Below are 22,120 nucleotides of genomic sequence, written 5' to 3'. Positions count from 1 at the left end.
AAAAGGTACATTTAAACTTGCACAATTTTGCACAGCAGTCCATATCCTTACAGCCTGCTTTCATGATTAAATTTCTGCCCTGGGTCAGCTAATTTATGACCGATATCAGTGAAAGTCAAGCATCCTGGGTGTGGGAGGAGGGAAGAGTGACTGTATGGAGGGGGGTGGAAGGAAAGAGGAAGGTTGCGTTCAACTACTGATGGAACAGAGGGAAAACATTTAAGAAAACTAGATTAACAGAAAAAAGATAAAAAGCCCCCAAACTTCCCACAGATTAGAAATCATAGAGAACAATGGCATAGTCAAAACTTTTTCTCATTTCTCATACAGCTTTTCCATTCATTCTTCTTATCACCAAAATTTTCCTCCTGTCCTCTTGTATGTCCTTTTCTGTTCCTTTCAAGATCTCAGGCCCACCCTGTTTCCACAGTTTCCCTGTTCTGTATCCCTCAGCTCTCCATTTTGTGGAACAGATGAATTAACACTAAATAGTATAACTGTTAAAAGTCCCTGAAAGCCCTTAAATGGTAGAGTTATAAAGATACACAGCTCAGTTGGTCACTCACTGCTCCTCTTACAATAATGGTATAAGCTTTTGTAGACTGGAGTTAACAGTGCAGTGCCTAAATGCCCACCCTAGGATGAGGTAGACTGTACCCAAGAAAGGTCTATATGTCCCCATTGACAGTTGGGGTTTTACATAACTTGTTCACATTCAGCAGTTTATAAGGCATTCACCTAAAGCTGGACGACATGACTTCCCCAGGGTGTTATGGAAGATTTAATTTTTTCCCAGTTTCAAATTATGTGTGCTTTTTGTCTGAGAGTGAGAGGTGAAAGTAATGTGCAATTTTGCTTGTTGCCTGTTTCCACTTCTGAGATGAGCTCGTTTCCATGATAGTGAAGTGTTGCATCTGCAGTTTTCAGAACAGTTTCCTAGAATTTTCTTTGAGGCATCATTTTAAGCAAGGTCAGATGCTTGGGCAAGTGCTCTCAAGGCTAATGTTTCCTTGTCCTTCCCCCATGCATGGGAAAGGTGATTCTTTATGGTGAAGATGGTGAATTGTCTTAGTCTTTTTCTCACTGTCATTAGAAAGCCTAGGTCATAACTCCACTACCTCAGTCCTGACTACTTCCCATTTCCGCACATAAATTTTAGGCTCAGATTCCATACAGGAAGGATTTGGGGGTAGAATCTCAGTCCTTCACACTGGTATGTAGGTCAAAATAGAAATTAGTTTCCACCTTGAAAAAATGTTTCCAAACTACTGTGTACAGTTTTGAGCCTCAAAAACAAGAAAGACATTTATATGCTGGAGCACATTTAGCAGAAGGCCATCGGAATGATTAGGGGCTGGAGCTCCTGCCCTGTGAGGACATGCTAAGGGAGCTGGGCTTGTTCAGAGAATGTTACTAATAAGATGGAGACAGAGTCTTCATGGGAAAGTTCAAAGGTCAACAAGAGACAATGGCCATAAGTTAAAACAGAAAATACAGATACAGGGAAACTGGATATGAAGAAAAATTCTTTGCTATAGGGATAATTAAACATTGAAACAAGGGCGTAGGGAAGGTTTGATATCTCTGTCGTTGGACATTTTCAAGACAAGCCACCTGGGCAACCTCTGAACAAACTGAATTCGGTGCCGAGCCTGTTCTGAGCAGAAGACTGTACCAGGGTTTTTCGAGGTCCCTTCCCATCTGAATGACTGTATAACCCTGCAAATAAGACACAGTTATGGTGGTTTGCCACAAAAATTTTGAAGCATAAACATCTTACCCTGGACCCATAAAAAATAAAAACTTTCTTAGGTAGTCATACATGGAGATCAACTCCACTATAATGAGACAAAACAACTTCTAATACCAATGTAGTAACAGTGATATTTGACCATTGTACTTTTAAGGAAACACTCCAGTATGTTGCACTCTTCCTCTGTTGCAGCCAAAAAGTAACAGAAAATGATGGGATACACAACACTCAACTTTGGAGATTGTCTTGTGGTCAGTGAGTGGAGTTAAATGTTTGTAAGTACTGTCGATCCCTGTCAGGGTGGATTCATAAAATAGGTCAGGTGAATCATGCCACAGACATGCTTACCTCTCTTCATTGACAAGAGTGCCAATAATATAATGACTGTGACCATCTAGCACATTTGACATTTTCTTCCCTGTTTTTGGAAATATAAAATAAGTTTATTACAACTTTCAGATTTCAGAAAGTTTTCAGAGGCTTTTTTTGAAATTCGTAGCTGATACTCTCACTAATTAACAGAAGAGAAGAACATTAAAACAACTAAATAACACATATAATGTTCATATTTGATCTATTCAGTTTGAATGATTGCTACTTTGAGTGACCTGTAACACCAAATTTTCTGGGTGAGAAATAAAAAGATTTGACCAACGTCTGTAATTATACACAGTCGATACACCAGTAGCAAATAAACGATGCACATCTTAACTGTAAATATTGGATGCTGCCATTTGCAACAGCAGATGTTGGTTGAGATCCTCACAGTGCTACACGCCACAGGAGTAAGCAGGCCTGTCTCTCTGCACTTGAACCCTGCAGACCTGCTGCTTACTAGCTGCAGAAACCTGATAAATTACAGATCTGTAGATCACAGGAATTGCATTGCTTTCCCACTTGATTCTAAAACTGAGAACGTAGACTTGCTAACGTATTAAAAGACACTACATAGATCAGAAGAAAAATTAATAAACTGAAGTCCTTGTGCCTCCTGAATAAGACGTTTATGTACAATTGCTATATAATTGGCCGTTCCTTCTGAGTCCAGTCTTTTCAACAGCAAGAGAAAATTAAGTAGTAGGAAGATAATGGTGTTTTGGGTTTTATTTTTTCTATATAGGCTATAAACCAAGTTCTTGAGTATAGTTAGTCCCTCTTGATTTACTTATTACATGAGAAGAGGAGGACAACAGAAAAATCCTGTTGTGGGGAAGGTTGCTGCTGCTAATATTAACCAGCACAGTCAGATTCTTCACAACACATGTGGCAGATGAGGCATGTGAGGAGCTGGTGGTGACATGTCGGGTCTCCTCTCCTGCTCTCTCGCAATGTTAGAGCAGACCAAAGACTGTTTTGTCTCACATATAGGATGAAAGTTCCCAAGGCTCTACAACCCATAACCCACATATTGAGGGTCTCTGCCGACACCGTGAAGAGTGCAAACATGGGAGAAAGTTGCGCAGTACTCATCCATTTTTTAAAACATATTAAGTCTAATCTTGCTCTGGCAGGCAGCAATGGAGAAGTTCTCAGTAGTTTGGCTGGAAGAAAACCAGTTCCTAAATGCTGCAGTTTGTTTTACAGAAGATCACAGTGACTGGAGAAGAGTTGAAAGTGTTAGTGACAAATGTAACCATTGCCATCCAGTGGTACCACAGGCTACTGCATATGTATGAAAGAACCCTCCTTGGGTTGTATGAAAGTACCCATATCGCAGACAACACATCTCACCCTGGTACAAGAATTCCACAGCACATAATCTTCATCTCAATAGTTTTAGAGAGATGAAATATTGCTTGGGGCTTGAACTGGGCATCTACATAGGGCCGGGTAGAATATTTTCACCTTTTTCTTTTCTATGAAAAAACTAAGACATGAAAATCAAACTTGTTCCTTCTTCTTTCTTCTGCTGTAGAAATAAAAGTGTGTCTTTTATGCCTTGATTGCAGTTGTATGCAAGAAATCCTACTTCTATCTTTAGGCTATTAGAAAAATAAGAACATGTAGTGAGTGCATATAATTGAGCTGAACTTTTCTTTCAAGTGAACAGAAAGCTTGATAATTCGAATAATGAGTTCAAACAATCCCAATTTAATCATTTTCATACAAAGCTTTCTCTCTTTCCCGCCTCTCCTTCCACAGACAAAAGTGAAGTGATTAATATATTTTAGTGCTTTTATGAAGACTCCAAGTCCTTGCCCATTATTTAAATAAGTCTCCGTTTAGGACAGGGAACATAAATAGAAATAGAGGGGAAAAAATCTTTTCCATTGTAGGGGTAGGAAAAGTCCTATGAAGTACTACATGAGGTAAGGGGAAGTAGCATACTGTGTGACAATTAAATGTTATAATCATATCAAGAAGATGATAGATTCAATAGCTGACTGTGATGTATGTCACCTAGTGTAAGTGATCCCAGTCAAACTGTGAGCTGGAGGTTGCTACATGGAGAAAGCATTTAGCTGTTAGCAGTTGGATTTCTCTCTTGCTTGCTAGTTGTTTGAATATAAACCATCTACAAACCCGATTAACCACCTTATCGTATGCTATTTTCCTATTATTTTATTATGTCAAAGCATTCTAAACAAAGATGATGTCGCTGCAAAATTACAAACCAAGCAACACAAGATGGTGAATAAGGTTAATGCATCTCAGTCAGAGATGAATTTGACACTCTGGGCTATTTCATATTTATAAGATTTACAGTTGGCATCAGATTCACTGGAGCACTATACTTGCCTTGTAACAAGGAGGCAGAGCAGCTGTGAAACATCCAGATCGGTTAAGACGGAATTGTTTTGCTCATGAATTTGACCCTGGATGCCATATGGACTGTGAAGCACATTTGATTTTAGCAGCACTGTTGTCATAATGTTTTTCAAAACGATGCCTCTTCAGTATTCAGGAGCAGCATTTACCTCCTAATCATGCACTTTGAATGGCTGAGGTGCTTTTGATATTATTTTATAGCAAGGAAAATCATCAAAATAGGAATTGTAGCCAGGGTTCAGGTCCTATTTCTGATACAGGTGTCTAACTTTGCAGTTGCCTGAGATCTCCTGTGTCATAACAAGAAAAAAATATCAAGCAAACAACATAAACATCTGCAGAGGAAAGCTGAAGCTCATTAAAATCTAAACAATCTTCTTAAGGGGGGTATTGGGGAACCTGCTAACTCAGGCACTCCAGTTAACTGGTTTAAGTTAGGTGTGATTCTAGGCCTGAGGGTATAAGCCTGTAGTGATACGGAGAGAAGTCTGCATCAACTCCGAGGGTTGAGAGCACATCCCACTTGACATTATACTCCAGGCCAGCTGGACAAACAGCCTATGTTCTGGATATAATAAAGAACTAAGATGAGCTTCTTATTAGAGAAATGTTGCAAGACCTTTATGATGGTTTTATGAACACTTATGTCTGTGAGAAATTACAGTAGTTTAAATATTTCAAAAACATTTTAAATCTAAAACATTCCTGATTTGAGAGGTTTGATTTTGATACTTATCCAGTCCACACATTGCAGCATTCAGTGTTTTCTTCAGTTTGTTCTTGAGAAAAATTATACATTTAATGCCCTTAAAAAACTTGCAATGTGCCTCGGAAAGATGGGAAAGTTTATTTTGGTGAATAGGAGGAAAACAGCCTTTGAGGGCAGTAAAACCTCATCCATATTTACTGTGGTCAATAAGGTATGTCCTCTGGCAAAAATTTACAGAAACTATAACAGAAACTTGTTTGCACAAGAGACAGATTTTCCTTGAAATAATTGGGGTGGTCAACGGACTGTCCCAAATATTGCTTTGTTTTCTGTTCAGGCCAGGTGCATCTTACCTTGATTTCCTGAACAAAAAGTTTCATGTACCCATCTGGCTGTAACAAAACAAAATGTTCTATGGCAACCATTTACCTCCCTCTGGGCAAAAGGTAAGATCAAGAATGAATAACATGCAACACGTTAATTACACATACATTGCACAATTGGAAATGAAAGAAATTTAAGAAATTACACTGAATATGCGAAAGAATCTAAATGTCTTCTATAGATCAACTGATAGAAAGGTAGATTTGGCTGATAAAATACAGGCTTTAGAAATACCAGGTCAATACTAGCTGCAACATGGTGAACCAAGTATTTTTAATAACCCTTGAGATAATTTCTCCTCATGACTAATAACGTTATTAAAATTCCCTAGAGGAATGTGAACAGGCCTATGTGCTATTAGGAGGATATAAATATGATATATATTTTGTCACATCTGCTAACACTGCCCTAGTTCAACTAACCAACCAGTTTTAAATTGGATTAATGTAATTAAATCAATGTCAAAGTTTTATCAGCGATGTGAGGAACAAACATGTCATTTTGCAAGAATTTTCATAAATATTTTAGTAGGTTATGCACATCCTATGTTGCTGCAAAATCAAGACTTTTTTTTTGCCTTTTTTTCCCAGAAAAGACCATGGAGAATTCTTGGTTTATCCCCAGGTCTTATAACTGTGATGCAATTAAACACACAGACAAATAAAGGAACAGACTTCAGCATACTCTATTCCAATCCTTCTAGCCTTTTCAAATTCTTTACTTTTGTGAAACCTGGTACGTAAGTAGGTGGACATTTCAATTTCCATTAAAACAAATAAAAAATCACAAGTCTCCTATCCTTGTGGTTCTGGTAACAAGTTTAAAAATATATTACAGATAATATTATCCAATATTAGCTGTTGATGACTTCAGATATGGTGACATTGGGAAAAAATGTCAGATCATTGTGAGAGAGTTGCACCTTGACCAGCTGGAGCACATAGTTGTAAAGAAGAAAAAAAGATATGTAAAATGAAACAAAAAATGAGCACACAAGTATGTGCCCAACTTCTGATTCATAAGCCAGTCTTAGGGATTTTAGGATCTGATTTATATTTTCCAGTATTGGTTTCTGCAGTGGTTGACATTCTGATTATAAAATCTGGCTGAGGACAATGAAAAGTGAATAAACATAGGAATAAACATGTGTATTATTGGCTTGGCTAAAGTTCTATTTGGAAATAGTGGGGCGATAGATGAAATATCGCACATTAATGTTCTTGCCTGTTTTCAAGACAATTGTTTGAACTGAAGTATTTATACATATTTAGGCATATATGAGTATGTATGATGGGTGGGAAGTATTGTGTGAATTTTATGGTACCACAGCAAGCATGAGAGGCTTTACTTTCTACTTTGGATCCACCACAGATAATGGTGTTACTGCAGATGCAGTGTAACTACTTTGTGCCCACAGGTATTTATAAAATAGTAGCATCCATTCTTCTGTCTTTATCATAAACATTTACAGAGGAGCATTTGAGATGGTATCTCCCTTATGGAAGTGCGCTGACAGTTACTTAAAATGTATAAAGAGTGATTGTTTCTTTCGGTAGAAGAAAACAAAAGACTGAAAAACGAAATGTTCATTCGTTTTTTTTTTTCCTCTTGAATTCTCCGTCAGGAACATAACACATAGCAGCAGGCCCAGGAACTTCAACATGCTGCATTATGGCTCTGCTACTTCTAGCAACTGATATTTTGTATTACATATAATGTACATTCTTGCAAGATTTCTTACTGGCACACTAGTCTACATAAAATGTCACCAAGTCTGTATGTACATAGCAATTTTTGCCTGTAGAATGTTTCTTTCCAAGTTTTGATCTTACCTTAATTTTAAAGGATAATGTTAAAAAGGATATCTGCACCTTAATTCAGAAAGGCGGCTTGCACTTAACTTAAATCTCTTGTTAACAACACAAATTTCCAGATTGGAGATGAAGTCATGTTAAACAGGTTAATGAACTGATGCTTAATGAATGTATCTCCCAGTGAAAACCTCAGGTTTGTGGAAAAAAAAATGCTCTAGAGTTAGAAAGGATGAGAGGATGATGCACCTCCCTTCCTTTAAAAGAAAGACTATCATATTGTATCTAGTTTCTTGTGTACTGAACACAAGATGTTTGACCAACTAGTGCTTAGTAAAGGGACAAATGACTACTACTGTTTAATTTTAAAGACCTGTTTGATAGTCTCAGACATCTGATTTCTAGCATCTTTTTAGGTTGGGGAGAATTAATTGAAACTCTTGACAAAAGTCAAGCTCATTTGTCTCAGATTCTCCCACACTTGTCTATTAACAGTCGTACTGACTCATTTTCAAGTTATCTGTCTCTTTTATGTATCATTTTTCTTTGCTGAGTTCTTCAATTCCCTCTACTACTACTGACCTTCTTTGGTAAGTTTTTTTATGACTCTTCACATCTGTGTACTGACATTCCTCTCTTCGCCATATCCAGCCCACTCTCATCTATCTTTCACAGTCCCAATTTGCCACTTTGATTTCCTTTTGAATCCTGGGAACAAAAACAAAAGAAGGAAAGCAGCATTAATGTGTGGGCTGCAAATGGGACAGTAATCGTTATCTTATTTTGAAAGCAAAGCTATTGCAATGATGCTGTTCTGCCTTAGGAGAAGTTTAATCTTCTCAGTACTTGTCCATTTTTGAGTCTTTAGCCCAGTTTTGAAGATGTACTGTGACTATAGGAATGAACAGTGGGTTTTTTTAGAGAATTTGGACAGTTAGAAATAACTTCACCAATGAATCCACTGTGGTGTGGAAGGTAGTGGTGTAAAACACTGCACAGCATGACACAGGAAAGAGTATACTGGGAGAAGAGTTTAAAGCATATTGGAGAGAGATGTGTGCACTGCTCTTGGACGTGAAATGAAAAGAAACTATGCCTCTTAATCTTCTAAGAGCCTTCAGAAACTTTGTCACCTTATCCTATTGAAATTCTAGTTTGAAAGGAAATTAGGTAGCTTTTCAAATTAAAATTTGGCTAGGATACAGTTATTTATAAAACACAACTATTGAAAATGATATAGTCCTTGTTTATTTATCCAAATGGAACAGTCCTGTCAAAACCACAAGCTGATGTCCACAGTCCAGTTCTCTCTACTCACTCTGTTGGTGTTTTTACCAGTTCAAGCAATAACTGTATGGAGGAATGTTAGAGAAGACTTGGAGACACCGCATTTCTAACTGCTCTTCCTGCTGTCTGTAAGGTTAATCACTTCCAAACTCAGGTGGTAGGATGGACTCTTGAAGGGAGGCCTCATCTCTGAACTTGCTTTGCTGGGCAGCTGAATTAGAACCAGGATGGAATCAGTAACTCAAGCCAAGTCCTCGAAAAAACTCACCGCATGTTGTTCAGAGATATGCTTTTCATGGCTGTTATTTAAATGTTTACCTGCCAGAAGGATGTGACAATGATAAGCAGAATTGTGCTGAGGTTTTGTAACTAACACTGGGACTAACTCAGGACCCTAAAGCAGTGGAACCACATTGTCATGAAATACCACCAGAGGAACAGTTTAACTAGCTAAGCAACAAGATACAGTGATGTAACCCTCCTGCTTGTAGGACCCAATCTGTGTTGTCACACCTGCTTCCACAAATTATTTGAGTACCTTTAAAGACCTTGTATAGTGTAGCTGTCTGAGAAGCCTTATGGATAGGATACAGCACATTTAATTTTCAGTATTCCTGAAGTCAATAAATAAAAAAAAAAACCCTAAAAGAAACTGGACCCATCATAAAATTGGTGGGAATTTCATAAGTGGGAATTACCCTTTTCTAGAAATACCTATCTACCTTTGCTTACAATAGTGTGCTTATATGACTAGCTGGGACCAGACAAGTAGGTAGAAAAGGTTAAGGGAGCTGAGTCCCAGATCCAGAGTAGATGTTAAACCAGCAAAATAATGATTTTCCTTTCCTAGCTCATTGCAATTGCTAAGCCAATACAAGGTTTTTCGTCAAAAAGTAGATTTTGCCAGTATAAGTGGTGTTCACATAAAGGAAGTTTTTTTAGTACAGCTATCCCTATGAAATTGTTAAGTGTAGATGAGACTTAATTTGTTTTATTCGGGTTTGCAGCCTTCTTTATGGTTCTTACTTTTATTATAAACAAAAACCTTTTTATTATAAAGATTTTGCCACAGTCCTTGAATTTGCAATAGGTCCTTTTTAGTGGTCACAAGACATGTAATCACCTTGACAAGAGAAACCAAATATATGTGTTTTACAAACCAGTGTGCAGCAAGTATTTCTTATATTAACCTCTCCAAATTCAACAGCTCGGTCCTTTTTCCTAACTGCAATATCTATGTTTAGAGCTTTTGAGGTTGTATTCTTTGTGTGTCCCCTGCCTCTGAAGAGGAGGGAAGGTATGCAATCATGCCCCTTCAGTGCTTAATCATAACTTTAATATGGTTTCCTTCCTGGTTGGTTGTGGCACATATTGAATTAGGAAGCAATCCTGTCCCAGATCCACAAACATACTGCCAACCTAATTTCCTCCACTTAATGTAATCCAGCCTAGGCTTGGATAATTGAAGGCTTTTGTTACTCCTATCATGCCCTTTTCACATGCTTCTTATATGTACGTTATATAAGTCATTTCTTAGCCCAGTTGTTCTCTCAAAACAGGTGGTCTATATTATATTCCTTTGGGGCCTGACTCTGCTTTCATTTACCTCGTCATAAATCAGGAGTAGCTCTACTGAGCTGAATGGCATTATGTCAGTGAAAAACTGTTGTTAATGAAAGAGAAGAAGTTAACATTATTTCCTGCTACTGTTCCTTCTGTGGGAGGTGGACTCAAACAGAATTCCTGATATGCAGTATTTTCTTTATCTTGTTTTTATGCTCCTGTTGAGGTCCTTCATCTTAGAAATTGTCTCCACCTCTGGGCGAACCAATTTTAAATGGCATAAAAGTTGAATCTGTTTTCTGGGTAGAGTATATCTTTGGAATCCAGGACCCCCACTCCTACCTGCTGCATAGAAAAGTTCAGGCACAGTCATATTTCTATTATTCAATGTCTACAGTCCTTCCTCTTTCCGTTTTTATGACATGGAGAATATGATTGCTGGAGACAGAAAACTGTAGCACTTGAGTAAATCACTGAGCCTGACATTGATTTTAATGGGTACAAGATTCAACCATCAACACTTATTACTGAACTATGAATCACCTCTTTGAACCAGGTCCAGTCTTGTAGCCAGTCTCTTCACACTTTAATTTCCTGTACTAACCACAATCTGGAAGAAGGGATATTTGGTGATGTTTAAAGTAAGGCAGAGATAAGAAAAATTTACCCAGACTTTGTCTGTGTTCACTTTGTTTCCATTTTTCATTTTACTGGGTTGATCCATTCTTTCCTTCTGCAATGGAAGACCCATAGCAATATTCATGGAAGTGTGGTAAAAGAAACAGGACTGAATAACATCTTGAACATTTTTTTACCCATTGTCAATTACTCAGAATATAATCAGAATATATTTTTCTAAAGTTTAGGGTGCATGGATAATGAGGAAATTGTAAAAGACAGATTCAAGACAGCATGATTATCTTTTTTTCATTTTTAATAAGATATTTCAGTCAATATCAGGGGTTGGAGTAGGCTAAAGGAAGGCAGAGGTCAGTTCACTGGAAAAAAAAACTCTTAGATTATTTAAAAAAGTGCTAGATTTTCCACCTACCTTCCTTTTTCTTTTTTGCTTGTGAACAGTTGAGAAAAAGCAGTGTCATAAATGCTTCTTTTTCTCCAAAATTTATGGAGAATGTTACTGTAAATGTAGTATTTCAGATTCAATGCAAGATTCTGTAGCATCATTCTATCTCTCTATCCAAAACTGATAGAGAGTATCTTTAAAGATCTGTTACTGTTTAATATTTACTAAATCACAGCTTCAAAACTGAAGTGCCCTTACTAAGTAAACACTTAACTGCCAAAACTAGAAAAAGTAAGAAGAGACTCATTATATTTTAATATCTTGGTGTATGAAGACTTGAAAAACTGAAGTTTTGCCGGTAACTTTTTGACAAATCCAGAATAATGTTCTTTGACCTGCAAAGAAAATTATTCACTCATGCCAGCACTAAACACCTCTGTGGTTCATGTCTCAGACTTGTTAGGATCTGTGATCTAAACCTTTCCCCTCTCTGTCCTCTGAAGGATCCAATACTTTAAATGTTCTTTTATCATTGCAACAAACACACAAAATGTGCCACTTGCCTAAAAACTATGGTGTCAACAACCTTCTGCTGTCATAAAATATCTCAGAAATTAAGCTTATACCAAGAAACGCTTGACCTAGTTTAATAGACTGTTCATATAATCCCTCTCTCAAAAATTATTTAACCTCCAGCCTGCAGGTTCCATCAATTCAGCCTCCTTTTGAAGTGGTTCCCCTTCATAGGAAATAATTGAGGAAATGCAGAGTGGATGGGACACATTTTTGAGGACATGGCATGAGTTCTGCGTCCTGCTCCAGCAGCTAGATATGAATTTATTTTCATTGTATAACTAATGGGGAAAAAATGCATTTCCTTTTCTCTTTTAAGGAAATCTTGAACTTTTTTTAAAAACGTTTAACCAAGCCAAAATGATCTATTTGTGCATGTTTGAATGTTCTTGCACAGAAGAAAGAACTGAACCAGAACCTCCCACATTGTATGCATTTTCCGTAATTCCTTTCTTATTCTGTGAAAAGGAGTGAATTTTGGAATATAAACTATAACAGCATTTCAAAAGAAAAGTGCAAACCCCACTTTGACTTTGAGAGAAATGGTTTAAGCAATAAAGTCCAGCACAGGTTTTATAGCTATGACTCTGAACTGGAAGCAAGACACATATGCTTCAGACATAACATGGATATGCATACGTTTCTACTTTAACTAGGTGTAATGTCTTGAAATACTCTAGATTTTGCCAGTATATGAGCACACACATGTACAAACACGTACTTTTGTTTGAGATATAAAGTTGTACACATAGATGGCCATTATAGTATTTGAACATTTAGTCTCAATGCTGTTCTCCTGACCTCTAGAGCAAAAAGACATTACTGAATGGGTGGAATGATTTAAAATGAAGTCAGTGTCTACATCCTTTGCCTCCTTATTCTCACTTGCAACATTAAGGGGAATATTTTGTTTACCCACCATCATTACTCATAGCTAGGGAGAAACATACTTGTGAGACAAGGAGGGCCGATTCCCATCTCACTTGCCCCAGTTGAACACCATTTCAGACTGCAAGGACTGCATCCAGTCAAACTGGTATAAATGAGTCAAAAGCTGTCTTTGGCTGAGCTGGAGGAACCCAAGAGGACCCCAATGGCAAACATCTGTGGTGCACATAAATAGCAGAAGTATTGTATAGCTCACCTAACTCTTTCAAGCCCTCCTAGTAATGTGGCTTTTGTGGGTGAGATGTTCAGGTTTAGGCCCATGAGCACATTTGTTTCGTCAGGGTATGAGTATGAAAACAAAGACATGAAAAGGAGCGGGCAAGATGGCTGGGCAGGAGCCACACCAGAAGTCCAGGCAGGTTGCTGCTGCCCAGCTCGCTCTCTGCTTGGGTTAGGTTAACTAGTAAGCAAAGTGTGATGTGAGTCAGCCCCAGGACTTGTCCAAACAATTCCAAAAGCCTGCAAGAAATATTTCTGAGATGGGACCAGCTTGCAGTGGGAGTCAGGGGGTTGGAAGGGAAGTGCATACATGGTACAAGCGGGTGGCAGTCATGCAAAACCTTAACTTCTCACCGGGCAGTGACCTTAGTATGTTTTCATGTTTATCTAAAAAGATAAAAGGTATGTGATTGCTCAGGAATGAAAACATAGGTAACATTCAAACAGAGGAAAGCAGAAACAGCAGTTTAAGAGGCAGGGAAATGTAAACCAGCACTGAGAAACGTTTGACTTTACCTTTTTTTTTTTTACTGTGGAGGTCATGGTTGCATTGTATCGAAACAAATAGGAATGGCTGAGCAGGAGGTTTTGATAATGTGGAGCAGAACTCTTCTAGGGATACTTCTGTCAGAATTTGTAAGACCCCAAAACCAACAATATAAATATGACCAGAATGAACAGCTTCATCTTTTTCTAATTGTGAAGGAAGCAATGAGTGCCGGATTTCTCAAATGAAAGAGGCAACAATGAGAGCCAGAGCTTGTGAATGTGTCTTATTTTTTACAGAAGGCCCAAGGAATATCATGTGTTTCTAGAGAATTTTCAGCTCTTTTGTCTTCTTTATAAACACCAAATAAAACCATGACTGTAAGTACTTTCAGGCCAACATAAAATAAATGAACTTAAGATATTAAACTGTTAGGAGGGAGTGTTTTGTTTAAAAACATGAGGGCAGACTGAGTAGATGTAAATTAAGGTCACTCCAGTGAAAAACAGCAATTTACATGAGGTGGATCAAGCCTGTGATGTTTCTGAGATATTGCCTTTATACATATCTGATTTGATAAAACTGCTAGCAAAGCAGACTCCCTGTGTACAGACACAGTGTGCTGCTCAGACAAAGGTCTTGATTTTTATCTTGCGCCAGTTTCACACTGGTGCAATCCCATCACTTCCAGCCATTTTCCTCATGATCTGCTCTTGCAATTCGGACTTGTGTCAGCCTTGGGCCTAGAGTTTCTCCATGAAAACTAAGAGAGAGAAAAAATGTAAAGAGAGAGGAAAAAGGATCAATTTTTCATTTGACACCAAGCGAATCATTACTTCCTTCTGGGATGTAGTACCTTTCCCCACTGCTGGCTCCATTTCCCATAATGCCCTTGACCTCGGAGGTCACCTGTCATTGGAAGATGAAGCTCTGAATAAACAGAGAAGACCCTGTGGTGTCTCTTATCTCTCTGTTTTGCCTCAAATCTCCGGGCGGGGTTTTAAATTATTCATCCACTAGTGCTCTCTGCGAGTTACACTTCTCCGTCACCTACCCCCCCCTTTGCTTGCCCATTTCTGAGTGAAGGCGGTATCCTTGGGAACCTTATCAGAGATCGCAGATTCAGGCTCCAGAAATGAAATAAAAGAGGAAATTGGCTGTATTAGCATAAGAGGAGTCAGCCTGGAGTTGAATACACACATCACCCAGAAGCACCACTGGCTTCTCTTATCAGTAACGTCTGATCACCACTTCTTTATACACACAGAGGCACACATGCGCCACACACATGCACACACACACTCTTCTCTTTAATTCCACCCAGCTCATTCCTTTGTTCCAGCTTATATGAGGGAACACATGAAATAAGGTCAGATGGCATGAGTTTCCTGAAGCAGTTTTCACTGCTCCCAAGTTCTCCTAGGTAAGATAGAAGAAAACAGCAAAAACTAGAAGTTTGGATATTTTGTTTTTTACCGAAATAGTGATAATTCTTAACCTTCCACTGGAGGGAAAAAGAAGTCAGGATAAAGATTTCAGATAGGGAGGATCTGTTATTAGTTCAACTATGATTCTTAGACCAATCTCTCTGTTTATCTCTTTCTCTCTAGTGTCTCAACAATAACACGTAACCAAGGTTAATGAGGTTTTTTCAGAATATAAAAATCTGATAGCTTTATAACATAATTGGACATATTTTTGAAAATTAGTACAATGAATAGCTTTGAAATTTAGAGGTGCAAATTTATGTAATTGAAACAAATCATTTTCCTTCTCCCTTACATGGAGACATTATCTCTTATACTACAGTTGCAGCAAACAATATATGTTGTTTTTCCCCAATGAGAAAAGCCGCATTGAAAAGTAAAATAAAACTGTTGTTTTATATTCTCCACGGCATGATTGGAATTTTTAAATTCTACATTGCTTACATTTCTTTGGACATTACTGTATGTATGGCTCCATATTTTGCTCTGTGTAGTTTTAGTGATATACATTATTCTTCTCACAGTTGCTGTTGACAATATTGCATCTTCTGCCTCTGTTGCTATTGAATATGGTAACTGGAGAAAAAAAATATCTGAGGGAACTGACACTACAGACAGTGGAAAACATGTTCTGTGAGATCAACTTTGGTCATATTTTAGGATGTTTTTTTCTTAATCTTGTGAACAATAACAGCAATTAATTTCCCTTCTGTTGAGAGCTGGTGAGATTTTGTTATTATCCAAGTCTGGTAATTGTTATGCACAGTTTTACTCTTGGCAATATCACCATGTGTCTATAAAACAAGTTTCCTTTTTCCTCCAACTAATATTACCAACACCACCCAATATAAGTGGTAGATTAACTTCTACGCCCTTAGTTAAGCAGAGCTTAACAATTTTTCCTTCATTTTTCATGGCAGAAGCAAGACAGAATCTTGTGGTTCTTGATTGTTGGGTCAAAAACTGCCAAATGAAAAAAAGCAGCAGTTTTAAGGGCTCCAGTTCTTCTCTACACATTTTTTATACTGGACTTGCTACTTGTGTACATAGAAGAAAAAAAAAATTTCTATTGGTTTCATTCACGTTGCCACGGAGAAATGATCAGATGATGATTCAGTAATCATTTCTATATAATCAAGTAATGCCATGAATTTTTAGGAGTACCTGCACCATTTCACCTTAATGCTCAAAGTCCTCCTGATGGACTTGTGAACCAGGGTAACAACTATATATGTTTATAGGTCTTTGACAATATTCAGTGGAAGCGCTTGTATTCACATACAGAACCAACCTTAATTGGACTCTGAGTAGGAGGCATATGTTCATTTGTAAACATATGCAGGATTGATGCCAAATTATTCCATGAAATGACTCTGTGGATCTGCTGAAGTTGTTGGCAAAACAGTCACTGACCTCAGAAAAGTCAGGCATACACCCTTAATAACTACCTCTCCAGTTTTCAGTATTCATCAATGTAGGAGGTCATGGTATCACAAGAGGGTAGTTAGGAGGAAGATGAGGATGATAAAAATAACAGGGTTCACTTTTAGTTATAACATGCAACTCTTCTTCTGTTGCTTATTCTAATATGTCGTGCTAATCTGACCAAGAGAAAAAACATTTACTTGTAATGTCAACAACAGAAAATTAGAAGCATCATCACAACTTCTATTATGACACATCTGGAGGCTGAAAATCAAAACCTATGTATTAATCAAGAGGCTTTACAGACGATACATATTCAAAGAAGAAAGGAGAGCTTAAGACATGGTGACTTTTGTTAAACGAGATTAGGATTTTTATTTACTAATTAAGTCTGTCTAACTGAACGAAGCTACTATAGGCCTCCTGTACACTCAATGGAGTTAAATAGCAGTTGGATAAGTTATTCTCTGGAGGTACTTGGCTATGTTCTTGAACTGCAAAGAGAAATGGGGGAAAGCAGTGCTCTTTCTTCACTAAAGTTTCATTACACTGGACAGAATGAAAATGGACCATATATCCTAAACTGTAAATGTATCAGAATGTTATAATCTGCATCAATTGTATCAATAAAATTAATATAATATCAGTAAAGTGAGACCCAACACTTAGTAATATATAATGGGCCTTGAATAAGTATTAGATGTTTTGCTATATTTTAATTAATTTAATTCTTTTATAAATCTACATCTCCCCCCCCAGCAGGAAAAAGTTATCTATGAAGTAACTGAAACTTATGACAGAGTCAAGCATATAACATAGACAATAAGAGCAGTTCTCCTTTTGTACGAAGTGACTAGACACCAGGCTTTTCTCAGTTCTCAATATCCTCATTTCATTATTTGGCTTAATGAAAGCAGGATTGAAACTTTGTATAACAGATATTCTTGAAGTCAATGGGAGCTTCCTAGACAAGAGATTCTCTCCTTCATCCAGGCCTTCTAGTATTTCTTGCTGATACAGTTATGACATTGATTAACATTCTTCTAAGGTATGGAAAATCCCATCAACTATACAGACTGGTGCAAATAACCATTTCTGTTTAAACCAGCGTTATGGCACCATGTGTGGGAATTTACAACCCATGTCATGTAGCTGGATGCTGTTCAAGGTATAAAATGCTGAAAATTTCACCATCTAAGTAATTTTGGCTTATTAAATATGATTTTAATGAAAAGATATTTGCAGAATAGCTTATGGTACTTGCAGGTTTAATAGAAAAGAACTTCTCTCCATGTGAATTGAGGGGTTTGCTGTTTAGAGAATGTTTCTCTCTTAAAAGACATCAGCCCTTTTAGCCCTTTTAGCCCTTGGAGATGCTTCTTTTTCTCTCATTTTGAGTTTTCTGATTCTTCAAACTTATTTTTTTTACCCAGGCATTTCATTATGCAGAAAATTGCAACCTCTAAGCACAGCAGAAGAACCATGGCCCTTGTAATTGCATGGTACTACACATTTTAAGTTGGCTACCTTAAAAACACTATACTGTAGTCATCATGCCTCACTCTTCTCCAGTCCCTCAACCTCCCTGTAAATCCAGGCTGTTCCCACGTACTGGCTCTATATAACTCATGTGGTCAAGTGTTTTTTCCTTTCCCAGCCTGCAGAACAAGACATATAGTTATCCTTTGAACCAAAGCTGATAAGGTTACGGAATCAGTCATTAGTTAGGACTCAGTGTTCTGGGTATGTGTCTAAAGGTAAGCCTTAAGTTAGCCTTGAATGAGGCTCTACAACATGTTCTTGTGTCAGTCAACAATTACATGCATGAGTCAATACAGTATATCCTTGCTTAGTACCTTACTTACTACCAAGTTACTGCTTGTCTTAGCACCATCTAAGCTAAATGGATGGCAAACTGGAGGGGCAGAAAGTTGTGAACTCACCTTTATGCCATTTGTGTGATTCATTGTGATAAGTCAGTCGTCAAGTATTTATTTCATGGGGAAAAATAAGGGCCCTGTTTCAAGAATTAACTAAGACAGCTTCTTTATTCCAGGTTTTTGAAGTTGGTGTTCCTACAACAAAACATTATCGTAAATATGCACATATTCTGCAGCTCTTGAATTCATTACATCATCCTACTGATAACAAACTACACTCTACAAGATTTCTTTATTTTGAATACGTCCTGTCTTTTGAAATCCCCCCTACCTCTTCAGTGTATTCCCATGTGAAGTCGTGGCCATTGCTTCCAAGTCTGATTCATGCTTTTTGCCTGCACAGTTCTTAAAGCACATGTCAGAAGCTGACAGTAGAGGTTTTCATTTCTCAACATTTCACTGATGATCCCTTTGTTTATAAATGTAAAAAATGCAAAACATCTTTTTTTTGTCTTCTGTTTGGTAAGAATCGATTAGCAAATACATGTAGTTTGTCACTTGTACGACAGTGTTATAGTTGCCTATTTGATATGCAAGCAAGCAGGAGCACAGAAAGCTTGGCAACTTGATCAAAGCCATACTCTCTATTCAAATCCAAACCTCAGAGTTAACAATTTTGATACTATTCTCATCATTTTGCGTTTTGGTAGTGCCAGGGGATAGTATCTAAGAGCTCTGTATTTCCAGTGGGACCAAGATGTGCATCTATGCTATGAAACACACAGCAGATAAATGGATACAGAACAAAGAAAGTCCATGAAGCTCTCCAGAGATGATCATCTTTATATTTGTATTTCCTAATAAAGGCTTAAATGATTTCCTTTTGTTTTGAAGAAACAGATGCCCATTTTTTTATCCAGATCATGTCCTTGCATGAGACCAAAAGGCCCACACATTCCTACGTAACCATTACATTTCTGGGTAAAACTGATTTATAATTACGGCCACGCATGACCAGTTTGGTAATGGAGGGGTTTAGAAGATGAAACAGAGCTCTGTTTTCATGTACCAGAACCTCTCCCAGCTTTTTCCCTTTGGACTGTAAACAACCTGACTCTACGCTCACAAGGGTATTCATTCTCTTTCATTTTATCCAGATATGCAACTGCTATTTCGTATAAGGAGTCTTTAGCCCACAAGATGCATTTGAAGAAAGTTTCAAAGGCAGTCATATAAAAGAGGTTTCAGAGATGGGACTTCATCAATGCATACAAATTTGGAGAAACAGTATTTACCTGGGAAGCCAAATGTTCCATGTTCAGTAATTTGGGTAAGATAAACTGTCCTATAATACTGGTGACCATTTTTTAATATGTAGAGGATTATATTCAAATGACTCAAGAAAAGATAAGATTTTCTTCTTTTCAAGAACTCTGAACAGTTTTTTGGGTGGCAAGGCATTTCAGTTACTATTTGGACTGAGTTCAAACTAATGTAGGAAGCATATAGGTCATGTCCAAACTAGTCACGGAAATCAGGTGCTGCATCTTGTCATATTCTTCCACTAAGAAATGCAATAGGATAAAGAAGATTACAGATTTTTTTTATATTCAGGCTTCACTTTAGTTACTATTTCCCTGTCATGTGCTGAACCGGGACTTTTCAACCCTGACTACAGAGACCTATAATAATGAATTGGAGTGAGTATAGGAATAAATCAGCTCTTTGTAGGAGACAAGACTACACAGCCCACTACACCGGTGTTAACAATCTGACATTTGGCTAAAAAGAAAGAAAAAGGACCACTGATTTTGCCCTCATTCCAATATTTTACATTTCCCACACTCGCCAACAATGGCGTGGTATTTATGAAAAATCTTGTGAGAGCACATCAAACCTACTCTGCTTTCTTGAGTGAAATCCCAGAATGCTGCTTCACTTTCCAAAAAACCCAAACATTGATTGGGATTTCATTATTTCATACTGCTGGGTTAATTTCAAGATTAGAGTCTTATTAGTTTTTTTTGGTTGCTTCCATTACTTTTTTTTAACAGCAGTGGATGTCATCTGAAAACATACAGCTCATGACCTCACCATGTGCATGAACTGGACACTGAAGTAAGGAAGCAGAATTCTTATAAAACTGTTTGTTACACTTCTGTTCCAAAAGCTCTCCATTACTTTCCCCCTGATGTGAAACAACTTATTTCTTTAAGGAATTTTCCTAAGTGCTCTGAGCTGTGTTTGGAGAAACTTAGTTTTCTACACTGTCTCTATGGAGGACCTTAAAGAAATGTAGACAAGTAAATTTGGCCGGGTGAGTCAGCATACTTCTATCTATCTAATACAGAATACTTAATTAGACATCTCAAATTGAGTTGTTATGTACCTCTTTTGGTACAAGAGCAGGCACCAGATGAAGACAGGATGATGCATTACTGCCTTCTTTTGTACACATTTTAACGCACAACTTGTCATTCAGTAAGGTATGGTGATTTTCTCATTGGGTCAGATTATTTCCTATTTCTAATCATCAAGCAGCAGACACACAGATTTCATAAGTTTATATACAAAAAGATTAGATTTGCATTCTTCAGCTTGGTATCTTAAACTAAAAGCACAATAGATATTAACTCCTGGTTAAAAGAAAAAAAAAAGTAAAAAATAAATAAACATAAGGTTTATCTTCTAAAGTAAATAAGTCTCTTCTAAAAGTATTAAAGATACTTTGGCTATGACATTTCAACCAAATCAGTATGGTGTTTCACTAGTGACTCTTCTCTGTTCTTTGGCACTGTGGAACATAATAATTAATTACCAATATTAGCTCAGTGCTGAAAGTCTGAGGTTTTGTATAAACTGAAAAATTTTGCACATTTGTCATTAAGTAACCACATCCTCAGATACCTCCTTATTTATGTCTGTTGTGATGCTGTCCTAAGAAAGCTATATTGATTTACACCAGCAGTGTATGATTCGAGCTCTACAGGTAAGTACAGTCCACACTGATTTTAAGGGTAAGATTGGAAAAGAGAAATAAAATATGCAATTATTTTTGAACTGAGCAAGTCTCACAGTTATTCAAACTTTATTATATTTAACCAGGAAAATATGGGAGTGCAGATTACCAGACAGCCCTGAAAAACAGAATTTAAAACTGGACTTTGGAACTCCTACAAAGAAATAAAGAAAAAAAAAAAGAATAAAAGAAAGAAAGACTTGTTTCTTTTCACCCACAATGCTGATGTCTATTCCTGCTTGCTTCTTTCACACCAATGCGTAATGTCTTTGGATGCTTATCACAATAGCCCCCTTGGTAAATGAATATTTTTATTGCAGTAGCTTTTGGAATTTTAACAAAGAAAGATGGGTAGATTTCCACCCACAACATTGAAGTTTTCCTATTCACTTACACCAAACCATGTTCTAATGTTTAAACAAACCCAAACTCTTGGGAAAATTTACATTTGACATCAGTGTGCATGTTAAACAGTTTACATTACAGCAAACTCGACTTTTCCCTACTGTATATAGCACTTTGGAACTTCGTCAAAACGGAACAGTTTCAAAGCTGTATGATCTTCACCCGAGGGCCTAATTGAAGTGGCATGAAAAATATTTTTTCATTATTTTTTTCCTTCCTTTTTTTTTTTTTTCATACTTATAAAGCTGGATCTGAAGCTGGGTACTCTCCAAAAAAGCTTATGAAGCCGACAAACATTTACCTCCCAGTCCTACAAACCTAAAACTTCCATCGTGGAAATTCAGAGCAAAGGTCAGATGGAGGAAAAATGTATTAGA

Source organism: Cuculus canorus, chromosome 1 (genome assembly GCF_017976375.1).
Source record: "Cuculus canorus isolate bCucCan1 chromosome 1, bCucCan1.pri, whole genome shotgun sequence".
Classification (NCBI taxonomy): domain Eukaryota; kingdom Metazoa; phylum Chordata; class Aves; order Cuculiformes; family Cuculidae; genus Cuculus; species Cuculus canorus.
Note: the sequence above shows the minus strand (reverse complement) of the source record.